Source organism: Solanum stenotomum, chromosome 7 (assembly GCF_019186545.1).
Source record: "Solanum stenotomum isolate F172 chromosome 7, ASM1918654v1, whole genome shotgun sequence".
Lineage (NCBI taxonomy): Eukaryota > Viridiplantae > Streptophyta > Magnoliopsida > Solanales > Solanaceae > Solanum > Solanum stenotomum.
In genome coordinates this window covers 61,723,623-61,745,225 of record NC_064288.1, presented here as the reverse complement: position 1 = coordinate 61,745,225, position 21,603 = coordinate 61,723,623, and positions in this window count along the sequence as shown.

Genomic DNA, 21,603 nt, shown 5'->3' with positions numbered 1-21,603 from the left:
GCTGATTGATTAATTATAATTTCTTTCCTTATGATGCTATCTTTTTTCCATTTGAGGTTTATAGTTACCAGAATGACCAATTTAATAATCATATCAACTTACGAAAGAAGTCTTCATTCAAGATGCATTCAGAAAGAAAAGTTGTGTGGATAGCACTGATAACATCTTCACCTTCTCATCATTTTGTTTGTGTTGATTAGTTACTTTGACTTGAATATCTGGATTTGAGCAAGACATTTCAGTATGTGCAATTGTGATTCTCTTGATATAAGTATTGTTTATTTCAGAACACAAATATACACATTTGTTGATTTTTCAAGTCAACTACCCTACTGTTTAGACGATTAGATAAAAAACATATTATATAAGGCGTAAAGAGATAAAAGACACAATTAATACAAAGATTCTTATACTTGTTCGAATCACCGATGTGGTGCCTAATCCAATCCCCTTGGTTTCTTTAGAGCTTGAATGTTTCTGATTAAACAAATAGCCTATTGTGAACTCCTTGACATGGAAGATTACATTTCCTTGATGCAAATCAATATTCCTTGATTCTGATATGGTGTGCTTTCCTTCTAGTAGGTTGCTGACTCGCCTTGATTTCATTTTTACGCGAGTCAATCTCCTCGATTCTGGTACAATCGTTTATCAATCTTCCTCAATTCTGGTAGTGTGTGACTTCCTTCCCTGTTTAGATTTATGCTTTCTTTTCAAAGATTTTGGATGTCTGTTTTTTTTCCTACACAGATTATTTAGGATTAGTGTCATCATTAAAACATAAAGTTAATAATGAAGCTAAAAATACGTGCTATTTGGTTCTTCCTTTCTATTAGGCTGATATATCCAGATATTACTGTTATTTGTTGAATTGCAACCATATTTTCTAATGATGATGTCTATATGTTTGGTCTTTCGTATTTCTAGAATCCTGCTTCAGTGCTCAATTTGCTATCATTAACGAATCTTGTGGTAGTTCATACCCTACTCTATTTCTAATGTCATATAGGTAATCCGTCACATTTTGGACAATGGTTTTTATGAAGCTGTTTTCTTGATCATTATAGCTAAATTTGGTACATTGCAGGTTCTAAATCTCAGCCAGAAGAAAAGGCGCTAGATGATTTTTTTTATCTGCCTAAATGTTGATCTCAAAATTACCCAATGTTGATGGGAGGTAGCAAGTACTCGGTGGAATGTGCTTGTTTAGGTTGCTATTGGAACAAGAGAATATCATAATTAAGACGGTAAAAGTAGAACCCTATATCAATTGCATTTTTGATTTTCCGTTAAAGTTTGTTCATTATTTGAATGAGCTATATATCCTGTTGTTTAAGTAAACCTACACATGTCTAAAGTGTGATATTAAAAAATAATTTTTTTAAAACTTTAGATATCTATAAATTGAAGATCTTTCCTTGTGATCGGAGAAAAATTATTTGATCTCTTTTAATCTATTAAATGTTCATGGTTTAGTGCAAATATGTATTAAGTACAGTGTTATTTTGTATTTTAGAACTTTAAGCGTTCATGGAAGACACACAAAAATGCACAAAGCATTAGACTGCTCATGTTCAAGAGAAGAGAAATACTAGTTATTTACAAAGGTGAAATTGAATCAAACAAAATAAATAAATAATGATAACAATAATAATAATCATAATTTAAAATCTAACATTCACCCCAACCTCATTTGGAGATCCATCTTTGTGCATGGTGGAGCAATCAAATTAGATATCACACGTTCAAGTTTTAGATGGAAATTATTTGGTTCCTGACCCTGAACCAATTATGATGGGGAAACCTTGTTGGTGTGATGAATACATGTGTTTCTACATGTTAAATAAACTCATCTCATATCAAATCTTATTTGGGAGTTTTGTACTCATACCCATGGTTTAGCTATAATTGGAGGCATACATATTTTGTTAAACCAACCAGCATTATCAACATAATTTCATAGTTTGGAACTGTGCTCTTAATGTAATAATTCGAGCAAACAACCTTACAAAAATCAATTTGTAAGTTGACAAAAAAGCACATGTGACTATCTCATAAATGCAACCATCATATAGATGCAAACGGTCCACATGGCAGGTGAACGGACCCACATTCAGCTTTTTATATGTTCCAAAAACCTCAGGGAATACAATCCCAACCTTAACTGGTACAAGGATACAATGATCAAATTATCAGAGAACAAGTAACACAAGAGAATTCTTGAAGATTTTGTTGAAATTTTTTCATCATATAAGCCACATGAATTCTCAATTACTTTTGCATCACATTTAAACCAGAATGGCCAACCAATCATGCCAATTGATCTTTATTTCAGTACACTTATAATTTACTTTTGCATGTGATTCCATCAGCATGCTCGTGTTTGTATGCAAGAAAAAAGAGAGGAAAAAAATGGGTAATCTTTTACATAAATATTTATAACCCGCTCTGGTTGTAGTAATATTAAATTTTTTCATAATTTATAGTCTCAATATAATAAAAAAAAAGTCTTTTCAATTCATCCGAAACTTAAAAGTTTCTTTTGAGACTTACTACAACCTCATTATTCCTCCTATAATATCAAAACCATTAGAGCTTACAATTAATTTTGTGTACTATCACATATTCCATGACACCATTCGTATGGTGAGCATCTCCTTCAAGGAGGAAATTATATCATTATTGTCATGGTCAAAATTATTACAAGCAAGACATGTTTCTTGCTTTAGTTTTGTCATACCATAGGTACACAATAAATGACAAATTTGTATTGCCACACAATAATATTATTTTGGTCATGGCCACAACCTTTATAGGAAAGAATTACTTTTTTCTTTTTCCTTTTCAGTAGTTCAGAATAAACATACCATAATATTTATGACGTATAAACGTACACGGTCATTGCCCAATTCTTCCAAATAAAAGTTTATTTATTTCCCTCAAACCTCCCGTAGAGGTGAGTTGTGACATATTTTCAACCATACATGAATATGTTCTTATTCATATTTTGCCACATTCACTTTCGAAAATGGGCAAACATTCACATGTTTATTACAAGTCACAATCTCTTCATGAGTTGTCCATAACCATTTATACATGTCATATCTTTATATTTTACATATTTACATGACCCGTCTCAACATCATTTTGAAAGATAAAGTGCACCATCACTTTATATTCTTTTATTTTGATGGAGGATTTATAAAATTTATCAGATTAGGTACGCAAAATTTGAATGTCAAATGACCTTTCATACCAAATCACAATAACTACTTTCAACCTTTGAAAGACCATTTTGAGATGATAATAATTAGCTTTACATTTTTAAGGACTATTTGGAGAACCTATAATGTTCTTCCTTTCATAATTGCCACAATGGTGACTATTATAATTATGTCCTTTCACGCCCTTATTCATACATTTAATACTTGTCATCCTTCATACTTATTATTCACTGCAACCACATTTGTATGATAGAATGAAGCATTTGGGCAGATTTCAAACTTATCATATATTGGTACCACATTCATTTAAGGGAATGGAACAAATTCAATGGGACAAATTTCCAGACTTTTCATTAAAAATATATTATTTTTGCCTTAGCCATTATTTTATCATCATTATAGTGCATTGAGACTCAAACTCAATGTCTTATCCTTATAAGACGTGTTAGGCCATAATTCCATGTGACTCGAACCCAATACCTTATCATCATGGTGCATCAAAACTCAAATTGATGTCTTACCCTCTTGGTGCGATAGAACTTGAATCTAGTACCGTCTTATCCTCAAACATTTTTCATTATGTGTATCCTGATTTTAACCTGGTGTCTTACCTTTTTGGTGTGATAGAACTTGAATCCATCGTCTTACCTTCTAGTAAGTATAACTATTAATAAGTTCCTCATAATTAACACTTAGAAAATCAACATGAAAATTTACTTCTTTATTCTTCAATTTTTTGTGTTCCTGCTCACAAGTGTTTCAAGTACAATTCTTTTGCGAAGTACCACAATTTTTATAGCATATTCGTGCTGAAAACATCTTGTAAAATACAAGCTCATAATAATATAATATAAAGATAAGAAGGCAAGAAATGTAGATGAAGCAGATGACTTTTCTTCTATTCAAGTGTGTCTTACAATGATGAATGATATCTCTATTTATAGGTTGAGAAATCACTTCAAAAGTCACCATATTAAGTGTCATAACAAATAGATACATTCTTATCCTAAAAGTTTCATAGAACCTAGGGAATATGAATACTTGCTCATGTATTAACTTAATGGACAATCCACTCATTCAATGAATTTATAACATATTTAAAATTGTTAGAATTTTAAAATTTTTCGTTTGTTTTACCCTGTCCCAACCCCTGAATACCCCTACCCTTGCCCCCCACAGAAAAAATTAAGTTTATTTTTGAAAAAAAATCAAATTTTCATTTTCTTTAACCCACCCCCTACCAGCCTTCCCCTCCCCTCCCTCCCAAAAAAAAGGGATAAGGCACTAGTACCCCCCCTTAGACTATGACCGAAATTCCAGAGACACACCTTAACTAAATTAAGGTCCTATTACCATCCCGAGCTTATTTTTATGTAATTTTGTACACCTTTTTGGCCTACATGGCCTCCAAACATCTCCCACGCGCCTCACTTAAGTAGAGTCACAGAGTGTGCCACGTAAGCCAAAAAGTGTACAATATTACCCAAAAAATGAGTTTAGGGGGGGAATAGGACCTTAGATTAGTTAAGGTGTGTCTCTGGGATTTCGGTCATAGTCTAGGGGGTACTTGTGCCTTATCTCCAAAAAAAATTAACAGTTTGTTTTTAAAAAACTTTTTTCAAATTTTAAATTTTCATTTTTTAACCTGACCCCCTACCAGCCCCCCTCAAAAAATAATAATTTAAAAGTTAGTTTTTGAAAAACATTTTCAAATTTTAAAAAAAAAAATTCACCCCATCCTACCCTGACCTCCTCTACCAGCCCCACCTCCCCCCACCCCTCCAAAAAAAAAATTTTAAGTTTGTTTTTCANTTCCCCCCCCCCCCCCACCACACACACACACAATAAATTTAAAATTTTGTTTATTTTTTAAAAAGTCGTATTTTAGAAGTTAGGTCCCCAGTCAGGTGTGGTTGGATCCATGTTCGAAAGTTAGAGTCGAAATTCCAATATGAAAATCAGATCTTGGGTCTCACATCGATGGTTGGTTGTCAGAGTCGAATTCTAATTTGAAAGTCGGGTCTCAATTCGAGTGTCAACATCGAAACCCAGGTTGATGGATCGTGCACAAGTTCGAGTGTCGGGGTCAGGTCCTAGGTTGGATATCCAATCCCAATTTGAATGTTGAATGTTGGATCTCGGGCCGAAAGTCAGGGTCAGGTCCTGGGTCAGATCTCAAGGTTGGATTTCAGATCTTTCAACAGGGTTGTGTCCTAGTTCGCGTGTCAGGGTCATGTCCTAGATCGATTATCGAGGTTGGTTTCCGGGTAAAAAATTAGTTTCTACTCTCTAGTAAAAAATAAAAAGATATTTTCTAAAAATTGTTTAGTTTTTCATTCACAAACAAAACACTAAAAAATATTTTCTGGTAAATATTTTATATTCTCCAACCAAACATGAGAAAATCGGTCATAAGTCCACTTGTTTCCCAGGAAAACATTTTCCTTTATACCAAACACACCCTATCAATATTAGTTAATAGAACATCTTGTATTTATCTCAAATTATACTAATCCATCATTAATTAGATATTAAATTAAGATAGCAATAACTATTTTACTATATTTTATTGATAATTGCGTATTTGAAGTGACATACAATTATTGGAGTGTTGTAAATAACAAATGTGAATTTAAAAACTTAGTATATTTCTTGAGTTCTTTATAGATTTTTTAAAAAAAAAATTTTGGGTAAATTGCTCTCTATTTTCCCAAATAAGCAAACCAATCGTGAATGAGAAAATAGGTTCATCAACATTAGACTAATACTTTGCATCTAGAAATTGATACTACTAAACCTAATATGAACCAATACCATTAGTAGTAATTAATTATCATTTCCTTAGAACTGCTTAAAAGTTACCAGATAAAAAGTGAACATTAAGGAAATAACTATATTTAGCGAGCCATAATTTATATATTTTTTAAAAAATAAAATAAATTGATAGTATGTGTATATTATTGACAGTATATGAAAATTTGATAGAAATAAAATATTGGTCGGTAGCAAAGCATCTGCTTCCCTTGTTTTCAATTAAGATGCCTCCCATCAAATCTAGACCGCACATAATTGTGTGACTTAACAATAATTAATGAAGTTGGTAAAATCAATTCCATGGGATTAATACGTAAGTGATTTTAGTTTATTTGTTTAAATTCTAGTTAATAGAGTTATATATATATATATATATGATAAAAGATATTGTAGAAAATATGCTCAAGTTGTCCGTCCACGGGTGGATAAATTTATGAAATATAACTTGAGAACATAAATTTCCAAAGCATAAGCAAAGTAAATTTCTATAAGTGAATGAAAATAAAATGAGAACAAAATTTGTGCATCAAGCCTCATGAAACCTATTAATACATATTATTGCTACTCACTAATCATGAACTTCCTTAAAATGGTTGAACTTCAAATTTACCTTATCTGATTTGTGTCTCGTATTTGATGATGCATCTTCGGAGCTAGGTGGCTCACATTGTGGTGTCAATCTCTTAGTCAATCTTGACTTGTCACTTATGCCATATGTCAGTTTTTGATTCATCTATCTATCGATCTTGATCAGTTTTACCCTATATAGATTATCACGCCTCTATCCTACACCCCGGAAATTGTCGGCATTTAGAAACCATTGTTGGTCCCAAGCGAACCTTTGGTTTTGCTGACTATTGAGCGGAAGACTATACATACATGCAGAAACCTTATAAAGTGAACATTTAAAATCAATTAAATATATATCATACAAAAGTCTGAAATAAATTTGACTATGATAATGATAATAATGTTTAAACTTCTAAATACAAAATACTGAATTGACTCATTGACTTTGTCTATCTATGGAACCTCTACTAACTAATGATAGGTGCTGGGACAAGACTCATGACTACCTGACTATTCAACTAACAACGATTGAAAGATTAAATAAACTATACTAACTAAATTAGAGCCCCTCGGAATTGAGGAGGTCTCACCAAATGCTAGTGGAAAGTGATCTTACTGAACGTCTGCTATCAAAAGTACCTGAAATTGCATTATAAAATGATGCAGTGTCAAATGGCGTCAGTACATGGAATGTACGGTATGTAATAAGACTGAATGAAATAAATTATTGAACTGAAAAGAAACTAAAAAGAGCATGAACATGAGGTGAAATAATTAAATCTCTACAATGAGATATGCAATAATAGCAAAATACTAAAATAGTATACTTTACTTTTCTTGGAGAGTTTATTTAATCGAAAACCATTACTATGAGCCTCGTGATAATACAATGTCTCGCCCATGTTGCCAGTCATCCTATACCTTATCGGAGTATAGGACAACAAAACTTAACCTATGGATCCATCTTAAAAGCACTCAACAAGGTTGTGAGGAGTCGCCCGAATCAACGACATGATCCTATCTATGCTGGCAACACAATTTATGGGTTTTGAGTTATTAACTCTTACCCAAATCGGTGCTCAATATTGTAAACCTTATCATATATGATTCCAAATCATATCTGATATGATTCCAAATATCTTATATGATTCTAAAATATCCAGGACAATAATCTAATTTAACTAAGCACAATCACACTATTGATATTTTGCAAGATATGATATGATATTGTGCTAGAACCATGCTTGTACCTTTGTATATAAATAGTGGATAGTTTATCAATTGTAAAGGATAGAAATACATAATAGTTTTCAACTCTTTTTGGTCTCTGATTTCTCAATTGAGCCTAAATTTTTTTTCTAGGAACTAGTTTAATTTGCTCCTTATTGTTGTTTGATTTCTATCATCGGATATCTCTTGTCTTTCTAATGGAGTCAAATTCTCACGACATTTGGTCTACCAAATTTGATGGAAAAAATTATCTGATGTTCCACTCAGTCTACGTCCATTCAACTTGGAAGCAGAGATGTGGAAGCATCTCAAAAAGGTATATTCTCAATGTAATTGTAACACCCCGACTTTTTGAAAAGTCTAAATTAACTCGTACCTTCGTGGAAAGACAAAGAGGGTGAGTAATAATTAAGAATGATGTGGTATGTCATATTTTAATTGTTCAAGGGTTGTATCTCAAGTTTTAAATTTAGGCAAGGGGCAACATAAAAGTTGGCAAAAATTATCGTAAGTTCTTTCTTAAGGATTTCTTTGAAATTTGAGTCAAATGTCCAAGAGATTATCTCTCAATCTACAAAGAGTTATGGGGCCCACGAACTACCAAATCGAAGGTCTACGAGTCTAGTTTTCAATGCATCAAACCATTTGTTAATACAACTTCAGAATAAAAAGATATTCGTGTTTTCACGAGACTGCGCAAGCAGGCATGTGAGGTGGGGCCCTAGGTCGGTGCAACTTTTTATATATCTTATTCTTCGACTTTTTCTCAATTTTTTTAGTTAAAAACCAAAAACATAGATAACCCATTTCTAGGATCAACCAAATCATAGATTTTCTCGACTTAAGTCCTTGATGAAAGTTGTTCTAGGCGTTGAGCTCGTCATCATTGTATAATTATTTTATCAATTTCATAGCATATCATACTTTGGTGTTGGGAAAGCAAGGTTTTGGACATATTTTAAGGTTTTGAGGTGTATTACGAACTTATGATCAAGGTAAGACCCTTCTTTCATCAATTCTAGCTTTGATAAGCCGCAAATGGCAATTTGGAATGGAAATACATATCTTTTATCGAATTATCGTGGCATCTTCTATTCTTGTGTGTTGATTATGGTCTTGCCTTGTTGTACTATCGAGGAGGTTTGTGAGTAAAAGTCGTTAGGCCACGTGAATTCAGCAAAAAAGGTATGTTAATTCTATTCCCTTCTTACAGCATGTTTCCTTAAAGCTTAGGAGCAAGGTAATTGGGTTGTTATCGTTGTTATACTTGTAGCATTATTGTTGATTGTTGGTTGGTCGAGTTGATATAATCCTCCCTTGTCGGGATTCTTATTCAGTTAGTAGTGTCCCTATGTACACGATTTAGAGTCTATTCGTATAGGTTGCTTATAGCAAAATTGTTTGTTTTTAGCCTATTGGATTGTTATTGCCTCCCTTGGGGCTATTGTGGTTAGCTGCAGGAATGTGATCAATGCCTAGAAGGGCTATGTTCTGCCTATGGGGCTATATTGATGCCTAGAAGGGCTACGAGTTGCCTACGGGGCTATATTGATGCCTAGAAGGGCTATAAGTTGCCTACGGGGTTATATTGATGCCTAAGAAGGCTATGTGTTGCCTACAAAGCCATGTTGTTGCCTAAGAGGGCTATGGGTTTTCTATAAGTTATATTGATGCCTAAGAGAGCTATGTGCTGCCTACGGGGCTATATTAATGCCTAAGAGGGCTATATGACTGCCTACGAGGCTAGGGGGATACCGATAGGGGTATATAGACTAGTTGGAAACTTATGGGCTTATAGGGGCCTGGGTAGGTGGTGTTGTGTGTTGTTTGCACCTGCCAAGCTTTTGGGGTTAGGTTAGATAGTTGTTTTATTATTTTTTATTAGTTTAGATTTAGGAGCAGGTGAGTGCATTTATCTTATCGTTGATTTATTTATCGAATTACTCCCAGTATATTAGGATACCTGCTCATAGTCTATTGCCTTTCATATATTATTTTGTATTGATGCCCCATTGCCTGGGGGTACTGCATTCATGCTTGCAGGTCCCGACAGACGACCCAGTAGACCTCCTCAGCAGCAAGATTGACTTATATATGGTTGGCTAGCCCCTTTCCTCCGAAGCAGCCAAAGTTGGGAGGTTTGTTAGCTTTTGTTGTATATATTTTATTGGGTAGGCTGGGGCCCTGTCCCAACGATCTTTACTACTCTTAGAGGCTTGCAGACTAGTGTGTGAGGTGTATAGCTATGTTATGGCCATGCTGGCCTAGTTTGTTGGTTTACTGAAGCTTGTTAGTTATTTGATGTATTGTCTTTTTATATATACCTACTTTAAGTTTCGGTAAAGAGATCATGGCGACCTCGATGGCCAATCAAGCCTTATATGCTAGTTGGCTATTTCTTTATATGAATTCTCGGGAGCAACTGTTTCTTTTATAGATTTGTTGACAGAGACCTTGCCGGTCGATGGCTTAATTTAAGTCGAGATATACTTGTTTGTTTTCTTGATTGCGTGTGGCTGCCATGTGCTAGTAGCAAATGGTTCAACAAAGTCAGCTCGGGCCTACGTTTTGGCATTAGGAGCCATTTGCACCCCTTGAGTTTGGGGAGTGGCAAACTTGGTATCAAAGCAACGTCGTATCCTAGGGAGTCTGCAAGCCGTGTCTAGTAAAGTCTTGTTTATAAATGTATTGTGCACTGCATTCGATAGGCAAGAAGCTATCGGGCATGTTAGAATGAATATCCTTCTTTTAGTCACCTCGTGTTATAGAGCGGTGTCTTAACGGTAAAGGTCTTTTGCTTATAATTGATATTTATATGCAGATAGAGATGGCTGACACCAGACAGACCACAGCTAGCCAGGGGATAGATACAGCTACAGGCGGGGCTATCGGCAAGGTACCACAGGTGGAGGTAGCCCATTGTGCGACCCAGGGGGGATATCTTCTCAACCCCATATAGCTTCTCCACTGCTTTAGGAGCCTCCGAGGGCTAGAGTACCCCCGGCTCCACCAGCAGTACCACCTCTAGTTCCTCCTATTCCATCTGATGAAGATTTCAAAAGTGCAGTATGTATGTTAGCACAGTTAGTAGTTGCACAGCACCAGTAAGTTGTGCCAGATGTTGCCATACCTTCTGAAGGGATCGAAAGTTTGAGAGTTCGTGAATTTCATGCCTTGAATCCTCCACAGTTTATAGGGACAGATCACAGAGAGTACCCTCAACACTTTGTTGTTCAGCTTTATAGGATCTTTCAGAGTCATGCATGCCTCAGCGACTGAGTTAGTTGAGTTAGCAGCATTACGATTGTGTGATGTTGCAGTATTGTAGTACGAAAGTTAGGAGAGATCTAGGGGATAAGATGCATCTCTACCCACTTAGGATAGTTTTAGAGAAGCTTTCATAGATCACTATTTACCTCGAGAGATTAGGGATGCCCAGGTGGACCAGTTTCTGAACCTACGACAGGGAAACATGAGTATCCGAAAGTACGGGCTGATATTTGATTCATTGGCTAGATATGCACCAGCATTTGTTTATACGATGCATGATAGGGTGCATAGATTTGTGGGAGGGCTTGACTCGGACTATATCGACACTTGTTCTACCGCTGCACTAAATGATAATATGGATATCTCACGAATTCAGGCCTTTGCACAGTGCATAGAGGATCGCCGACATCTACAGTATATGGGTGAGAGAGAGAGAGATATAGAAGATGTCTATTCTCGCGGTTCACAGGGAGATTCTCAGGGTGGTCCTAGACCATGATATTCTAGTAGGCCAACTAGACCTCCACCACAGCAGTTCCAGGTAATAAATTTGATTGTTAGGGATAATCAGGCCCAGGTGAGGGTTCACGAGCATCAGGCTATCAACAACAGAGGGGTTCAGGCCAGACTAGGACAGCCCCGCCGCATTGCGCTACTTGCGGTATGGTGCATTTTGGGAGGAGCAGGTAGGGATCCAGAGGTTGTTATTCTTGTGGATAGGAGAGGCATGGGTGGAGAAACGTCCCGACCATAGGTCAGGGTGGTAGAGGTCAGTCGACCGGGTCAGTAGTAGGTTCCTCCTCATTAGCACAGTCTACAGGGCATGGACCCCAAACTTCAGCAGGTAGAGACAGAGACGGAGGCAAAAAGGGAGCATCTAGTTCTGGTAGCGGCCAGAACAATATATATTGACTATCCGACCGACAGGACTCAAATTCATCACCAGATGTTGTGACAGGTGCATTGATTATTTGCTCTCATTGCGTTTATGCTTTGATAGATCATGTTTCTACTCTGTCTTATGTTACTCCATTTAGTGAGGGGAATTTATGTATAGTAGTTGAGTCATTAGCTCGACTCTTCATTGTATCTACACCAGTTGGTGAGTCTATTATTTATATAAGAGTCTATCGAGGTTGCATGGTAGAAAAGTTTGACCGCCAGACCTGTGTAGACCTGGTAGAGTTAGAGATGGTCAATTTTGACATCATTATGGGTATGGACTGGCTAGCGTCTTGTTATGCTAATGTTGAGTGCCGAAAAAAGATTGTTAGATTCAACTTTCCAGGAGAGGCAGTTTGGGAATGGAAAGGCAATAGAGCAACGCCGAAAGGCAGGTTTATTTACTATCTTAAGGCGATGAGGCTGATTAGTAAGGGTTGTATTTATCATCTTGTTCTCATTCATAATATAGATGCAAAACCACTGACTCTTCAGTTTATTCCGGTAGTTAATGAGTTTCTAGATGTATTTCCAGAAGATCTTCGTGGAATCCCTCTATAACGGAAAACTAATTTTGCTATCGATATGCTACCAGGTACACAACCCATATCTATCCATCCTTATATAATGGCTCCTGCTAAGCTAATGAAGTTGAAGGATCAGCTGAAAGACTTGCTGGATAAAGGCTTTATCGGGCCTAGTGATTCACCATGGGTGCGCCAGTGTTATTCGTGGGGAAAAAGGATGGCTCAATGAGAATGTGTATCGATTACCGACAGCTGAATAAGGTAACTATAAAGAATAAGTATCCCCTTCTGAGGATCAATGACTTGTTTGAGCAGTTACAAGGTGCTAAGTGCTTCTCGAAGATTGATTTAAGATCAGGGTACCACCAGGTACGAGTTCGGGAGAAAGACGTTCCAAAGATAGCTTTTATAACTAGATATGGATATTTGAGTTCTTGGAAATGTCTTTTGGATTAACTAATGCCCCAAAAGTGTTCATGGACCTGATGAATAGTATATTCAGGCCGTATCTAGACTTGTTTGTGATTGTATTTACTGATGATATTTTGGTGTATTCACGTTCAAAAGCTAAGCATGTAGATCATCTGTGAGCAGTCCTTCAGGTTCTTCCAGACCGAGAACTTTATGCAAAGTTTTCTAAGTGTGAGTTATGGTTGGACTCTGTAGCTTTCTTAGGCCATATTTCATCAGATGCATGCATTACAGTTGATACACAAAAGATTGAGGTCGTAAAGACATGGCCCAGACCCATGACTCCGACTGAGTTTCGTAGTTTCTTAGGGTTAGTTGGGTACTACAGAAGGTTTGTAGATGGGTTTTCTTTACTTTCAGCACCATTAATGAAGCTGACTCAAAAAGCAGCTAAGTTCTAGTGGACTGAGGCTTTCGAGCATAGTTTCCAGGAGCAATATCAGCACCAGTTCTAGCATTGCCAGAGGGGTTCAGAGGGCTATACGGTGTATTGTAATGCTTCTGGTGTTGATTTGGGATGTGTTCTAATGCAACGTGGTAAGGTTATCGTATATGTTTCAAGGCAATTGAGAAAGCACGAGAAGAACTCTCCGACCCACGATATAGAGTTGACTGCAATTGTACATGCGTTAAAGATCTTGAGACACTATTTGTATGGCGTTCATGTTGACATCTTCACAGATCATAAAAGCCTTTAGTATATCTTTAGACAAAAGGAGTTAAATCTGCGACAGCGTCGATGGCTTGAGTTACTAAAAGACTACGATGTGGATATTTTTATATCATCCAGGAAAGCCGAATGTGGTAGCCGATGCCCTCAATCGAAGATATATGGGTAGTTTATCCTATTTAGGTGTTGAGAAGTGTGAGTTAGCGCAAGAGCTTCATCAGTTAGCTAGCTTGGGTGTCAGATTGTTAGAGGCAGACGATAGTAGGGTCACAATTAAGGATACAACCGTATCATCTCTGGTTATGGAGGTAAAAACACAGCAACAGGAGGATCCTAGCTTAGAGTAGCTTAGAGCGAAGGCTCAGAATCAACAGTCTTTAGCATTTGATAAAGCAGGAGATGGAGTCCTTAGACATAGTGATCGATTGTGTGTTCCGAATGTTGCAAGGCTTCGACATCAGATTATGGAAGAGGCACATCATTTCTGTTATTCTATTCACCCTGGTTCAATGAAGATGTACCATGATATTAAGGAGATCTATTGGTGGCACGGGATAAAGAAAGACGTTGTTGAGTTTGTGGCACGGTGTCCTAACTACCAACAGGTGAAGGTTGAGCACCAAAAGACCGCTGGGCTAGTCCATTGGATAGCCATTCCTTTGTGGAAGTGGGAATCAATTAATATGGATTTTATTACAAGGTCACCTCGATCGCGTCATAAATTTGACTCTATTTGGGTAATTGTTGACATACTAACAAAATCAGCCCACTTCTTACTAGTCAAGGCTACTTTTATGGTTGAAGACTATGCAGGGCTCTATATTAGAGAGATTGTTAGGCTACACGGTGTACCAGTATCTATTATCTTTGATAAAGGAGAACAATTTACCGCTAACTTTTGGAGGTTCTTCCAGAAAGGACTGGGGACATGGGTTAATCTTAGTACAGCCTTTCACCCTCAGACAGATAGCCAGGCTGAACGCACAATTTTGACACTTGAGGATATGTTATGGGCGTGCGCGCTAGACTTCAAGGGAAGTTGGGATGACCACTTGCCTCTTATGGAGTTCGCATACAATAATAGTTATCATTCTAGCATCAGTATGACACCTTATGAGACTTTGTATGGGCGAAAATGTAGATCCCCCATTAGATGGTTTGAGGTAGGTGAGTCAGGGTTGATTGGACCTGACTTAGTACAGTAGACACTGGAGCAGGTTAAGCTCATTCGGGAGAGGTTGCTAATAGCTCAAAGCCGATAGAAGTCATACTGAGATGTGTGATGAAGGGACTTAGAGTTTTCTGTCGATGACTTGGTATTCTTAAAAGTCTCGCCTATGAAGGGTGTTATGATATTTGGCAAAAAAGACAAGCTTAGTCCAAGGTTCATTGGACCATACCGGATCCTTCGAACGGTAGGACGAGTGGCTTATGAGTTACGATTGTATTCGGGGCTAGAATCTGTTCATCCAGTTTTCCATGTATCGATGCTACAGAAGTGCATATGAGACCCTTCTTGGGTTGGCCCAGTTGAGGATGTTCAGATCACAGAGGAGTTGTACGACGAGAAAACTCTAGTTGCCATAATAGATCGACAGCTCCGTAAATTGAGGACCAAAGAGGTGGCCTCAGTTAAAGTATTGTGGAGAAATAGCAATAGAGAAGAGGTGACCTGGGAAGCTGAGGATGGCATGAGGTCCAAATATCCTCACTTGTTTCATACCACATAGTGATGGCATATCAATTTATATTAGTACAGTAAGGTAACATACCTATCTGATTTTTTTATATTGTTGCTTATTATTATGGTTGTTCTCATTGTGTGTTTGCTCGCACTGTTATTGCGGATCTATAGTGCTTAGCTATTTATGTCTTCCTGTGAGACACCTAGGTTAGAATTTGTACGTTTCAGGTTCCTGGATAGTCACATTTACAAAGAATACTCTGCCTAAATTTTGGCAACTCCTAAGGACTTAACCGCGTGACTCAGATTTTTCATTTGAGGATTAATGTTTCTAGGGGGAGGATGTAACACCCCGACTTTTTAAAATGTCTTGATTAACTTGTACCTTCGTGGAAAGACAAAGAGAGTGAGTAATAATTAAGAATGATGTGGTATGTCATATTTTAAGTATTCAAGGGTTGTATCTCAAGTTTTGAAGTTAGGTAAGTGGCAACATAAAAGTTGGCGAAAGTTATCGTAAGTTCCTGCTTAAAGATTTCTTTGAAATTTGGGTCAAATGTCTCAGAGGTTGTCTCCCAATCTATAAAGATTTATGGGGCCCACGACCTACCAAATCAAAGGTCTACGAGTCTAGTTTCCAACGCACCAAACCATTCGTTAATACAAACTTCAGAATAGAGAGATATTTGTGTTTTTTGCAAAACTGCACAAGCAGGCATGTGAGGTGGGGCACTAGGTCGGTGGAACTTTTTATACATCTTCTTCTTAGACTTTTTCTCCATTTTTTTCTAGTTAAAAAACAAGATAACTTAGAAAACCCATTTCTAGGATCAACCAAATCATAGATTTTCTTAACTTAAGTCCTTGATGAAAGTTATTCTACGCGTTGTCATCATGGTATAATTTGTTTTATCGATTTTGTAGCATATTATACTTTGGTTTTAAGACAGCATGGTTTTGGACATATTTTAAGTTTTTGAGATGTATTACGAGCTTCAGATCAAGTTAAGACCCTTCTTTTATCAATTATAGCTTTGATAAGTCGCATATGGCAATTTAAGATGGAAATACATATCTTTTATCGGATTATCGTGGTATCTTCTATTCTTGTGTGTTGATTATGGTCCTGCCTTGTTGTAGTATCGAGGGCTTTTGTGAGTAAAAGTCGTTAGGCCACGTGAATTCAGTGAAAAGGGTATGTTAAGGCTATTCCCTTCTTACAACATGTTTCCTTAAAGCTTAGGAGGAATGTAATTGGGTTGTTATCGTTGTTATACTTGTAGCATTATTGTTGATTGTTGCCTGCTCGAGTTGATATAATCCTCCCTTATCGGGATTCTTATTCAGTTAGTAGCGTCCCTATGTTAGACATGACTTAGAGGCTATTCGTATAGGTTGCTTACAGAAAAATTACTCGCTTTTAGCCTATTGGATTGTTATTATTGCTCTTGGGGCTATTGTGGTTAGCTATATGAATGTGATCAATGCCTAGAAGGGCTATGTTCTACCTAGAAGGGCTATGTTCTACCTATGGGGCTATATTCATGCCTAGAAGCGCTACAATTTGCCTACGGGACTATATTGATGCCTAGAAGGGCTATGAGTTGCCTATGGGGCTATGTTGACGCCTAAGAAGGTCATGTGCTGCTTAAAGGACCATGTTGTTGCCTAAGATAGCAATGACTTTTCTAAAAGCTATATTGATACCTAAGAAAGATATGTGCTGGCTACAGGGCTATATTAATGCCTAAGAGGGCTATGTGACTGCCTACAAGGCTAGGGTACTACCGATAAGGGTATATAGACTGATTAGCACCTTCTAGGCTTATGGAAGCCTGGGTTACTGGTCTTGTGTGCTATTTGTACATGCCGAGCTTATGGGGGCTTGGTTGGGTTATTGTTTTATTATTTTATATTAGTTTAGATTTAGGAGCAGGTCAGTACACTTATCTTATCCTTGATTTATTTATCGGATTATTCCCAGTATATTAGGATACCTGCTCATAGTCTATTGCCTTTCATAATCGGTACATTATTTTGTATTGATGCCCCATTGCCTAGGGGTACTATATTCATACCTGCAGGTCCCGGCAGATGACCTAGTAGACCTCCTCAGTAGCAGGATTGACTTGTTTCCGATCTGCTATCTCCTTTCCTCCAGAGCAGCCAGAGTTGGGAGGTTTGTTAGCTTTTGTTGTATATATTTTTATGGGTAGGTTGGGGCCCTGTCCCGCCAATTTACTACTCTTAGAGGCTTGCAGACTATTGTGTGGGGTGTATAGCTACGTTATGTTCATGTTGGTCTAGTTTGTTGGTTTGCTGAAGCTTGTTAGCTGTTAGATGTATTGTATTGATATATACCTGCTTTAGGTTTCGGTATAGAGATAATGGTGGCCTCGACGGCCCAATCAAGACTTATGTACTAGTGGCTATTTCTTTATATGAACTCTTGGGAGTAGCTGTTTCTTTTATAGATCGGTTGACATGGACCTTGACGGCAGAGGGCTTAGTTTTAAGCCGAGATATACTTGTTTCACTACAAAAAAATTAGCGTTTACCTTCAGACAAAATTCGTAGCTAATCTATGATATTCCGTTGCTAAATAGGACTAGCGATGGATTAGCGATAGAGTATTGATTGTTACTATATCTCTCGTTGATAATCTCTTAGTGACGAAAAAATGTGTCCCGTCACAAGTTTAGCGACGTCTTAGAGACGAAAGATATATGTCACCACTTGATAGTGACGGAATAATCTGTCATTATATTTATATTGTTTGTTGCAAATTTCATAATTCATTTCATCATTTTTGATAAATTTGTGACAGGTTTTTTGTTGCTAATCTGTCGCAACATATTTTGTCGTTTGAGCCAGCACATTTGGAACAAAAAAAATTGTCGCTGGTCCGTCGCCATCATTTCTTTATGTAGCAACGACCAAATAGTCGCTACATTTGTTGCTAAATGTTTTCCTTGTAAATTTGATTTATTTTGTTTTAAATATACACTGCCTATATAATTTAAATTAAATTGCTAAATACCCCAAAAATAATCAACATATAAAATAATATCATAGATGGTTCAAAATATATAGAATATCGAAATTGCATATTTTCGATTCAAAACATGCAAAACAATATATCAACTGTTCTTAAAAGAACCTACATTCATCAAATATTGTTACTACAAAATTTGTACTTTCCAAAAAAGCAGATAATATATAAAAAAAAAAAAAGGAATACGATTGTCACGTGAAACTAAGGATCAACCTCGTCCTCATTAGTAGTAGTTGAAGAAGGTACTAAGGGTGTCACAGTTGATGGGTTGTCAATGTGAATACTCACTTCTTGTACCCTCTCAATAACAACAAGAAGAAAGTGATTAGTAAGTGTAGGATCGATATCAGTTTGAGACACTATTTTTTCCCGCAATATTTCCTTATATTTTTCCTGTAACAAGTAGAGGAAAAATGAAAGCATTAAACATTGGGAACAAAATATATTTTGAAGGCAAATAAAAAAATATGCATAACCTTTTAAGCATTAGCATTAATGTACAAATTGGGCCTTCAAATTTCAAGCCTTAATAATTCACAACTACATAAGAAGTTTCTAAAATATAATAATATGTTCAGTTGATTAATAATATGTTCAGTTGATCAATAATATGTGAGGGAATATGCAGGGAAGAAAGGAAAGAAAGGGAGAGTCGAAACGGACTCATCACAGTTGTATATGCATAGATGGACAAAATAAGACAAATAAGTATCAAAACAAGGAAATGTATGAACTACCATTTAACCCATCACATAAGTACTGGACTCTTTGAAGCAAACGTAGCCTTGTTTTCTTCATGAAGATAATGCATAAGCACTGATATATCAAGGCTTTCATAAAATTCATAATTAAATATCGTTCATGGGGTGAAATAAGCATGATCAATGATTAAGAGTCTTCCAATCAATAAATATACTGAAATAGACACAACAAAATCAATAATTAATGATAAGAAAGTAAGTAGAACCCTCGAATGTAGTAAGCCTTGGGTTTGAAACCCTAGTTGAACCTTGGTAACTGAAATTTAGATGTAGGGCGTGAGGAAGAACTCATTAAATCACTATGATAGCCTTACATACCTTAAATCACTGTAATTGAAACTCTAAGTTCGAAGAGGATCCCTAGAAGTCTATTCTTGAACTTTAGGATAAGTTCTTGTTTTCACTAGATATGAGAGAAAGATTTGATGTACAATCTTATTAAGAATTTGTGATTAAAGATTGAAATTTTTTAGAACTAATTTAGATACATGAGAGTAACATACTTTGGTATTAAAGATGCAGGAAATTAGAGATTTGAGAGAAAATAAGCCCTAGGTCGTCCAAGATGAATTTTATAATGACCCACCGTCTTAATTAATAAATAGAGCATTTTGAAATCTATACTTTCAAAATTTTGTTTCGTGCACATGGTGCGCCCACCTAGGCTGCTAGAAAAATGGCCTAGCGTGGTGCGCCCACGCTACCAGGCATGTGGAGCGCACAGTCAATTTGACATCTCTCTAGTAAAATCAGATAACATTTTACTCAAGAATCAGGTTGACGAGCGGCAAGTGACATTGAAAAGAATTATTGTAGACCTTTAATTTGATAGGTCACGGGTCACCTAAATCTTACTATTCTGAGAGGTATGGTCGTTTGAAGTTGACCCTTGTAAGAACTCATGTGAAAACATAGTTGATAGAAATGTTTTGAACATGGCTTGCTGTTTGAGGTTCCTTATGACCATAAACCATATCAGATATACTTACTACACTTTGTAAAGGATCTTAATATATATGTACAACTTAGAATTCATTGGGTTCAGACCTATAAACCTACAAAGGATGATTCGAATTTTTGCTTAAAAGATGTTGGACGTTACATAGATTGTCCTGCATTTTTTTGTGTACTCAAATAATTGTGACAGAAAGATGGAAAACACTTCAATTCTTGGCCGAAATCAAATGAAAACTCCTCTGACACTTCTTAATGTGACACATGTCCCTCCACTTTTAATGCTCCGAGTACGTGTCTTCCTGTGATTGGTTAAAAACCATGGCCGACCATCCAGGCAATGCTGACGTTTCTTTTCCAAAATCTATGTATGTTCCTCCATTTTCAATTTACTTCCTTCACACCTTATCCTTAGAACTTGCTTGCCATTCTTCCGACTTTCAAGTTTTACCTGAGTTTCATCAAAGACTGCCACCTTCTTAACTATCCTTTGACTTGATTTATCAAGAATCTACAACATAATTACAACTTAATAGGGGAGGGTGGGTGGACAAAGTCGACAATAGCAATTTGAAGGAACAAACCACAATTGAGGATGAGGGTCATTGTTGGAGAATAAAGATGTTGGGTGAATCATTTTACAAATGACCCATGAATTTTTACAAAAGATTTAGATTTTTATCCAAAAATATTAACCCCCTTAAGTTTTAAACTAAAAATTATTTTAGTTCTGCATGAATGGAAATATTTATTCATGTGGACTGTTACTTGACAACTTTTTTTTAATACAATTAGAGAGTGCACACTACATACAATCATCTATTAAATGATGTATGTTTTAATACATATATGGTTATAGTTTAGGTAGAAAAGAAGAACAACTGATAATGGACGTGGACTTTGACCATTTAACTTTATTTTTTTAAAATGTCTACTTTCACTTGTCAAATTTAAAAATCAAGAGATAATTTATCAATTAGTTCTTGATAAATTGGACCTTCCCCAACAAGATGAACAAAAGTTCATGTAATCAGCCAATTTAAATATTAAGATTTGTTCCCTCTCGTCCATATTAAGTGAACTATCATAAGTTTTTTTTTATAGTTCAAAATAAGTGAATTTTTCAAAGTTCAAGATATTTGTTAATTGGATTTTGTTTCTTCATATTTATCCTTTCTTCTAATGATGTTGTTAACTACTTTACATATTTAGGAGAATAGTTTAGGAATAATAATAATTAAAAATATCCTTTCATATTTTTCTTTAAGAGGAGTGTTATATCCCAACAATTCACTTAATATAGACTAGAGGAAGTACCATTCATTTCCCCAATATATTTGTCAAAATATTGAATTAATTATATTCAAAGAATGATATATTAAATTTAGGAAAAAGGAACAAGTANCCCCCCCCCCCCCCAAACTATTACCG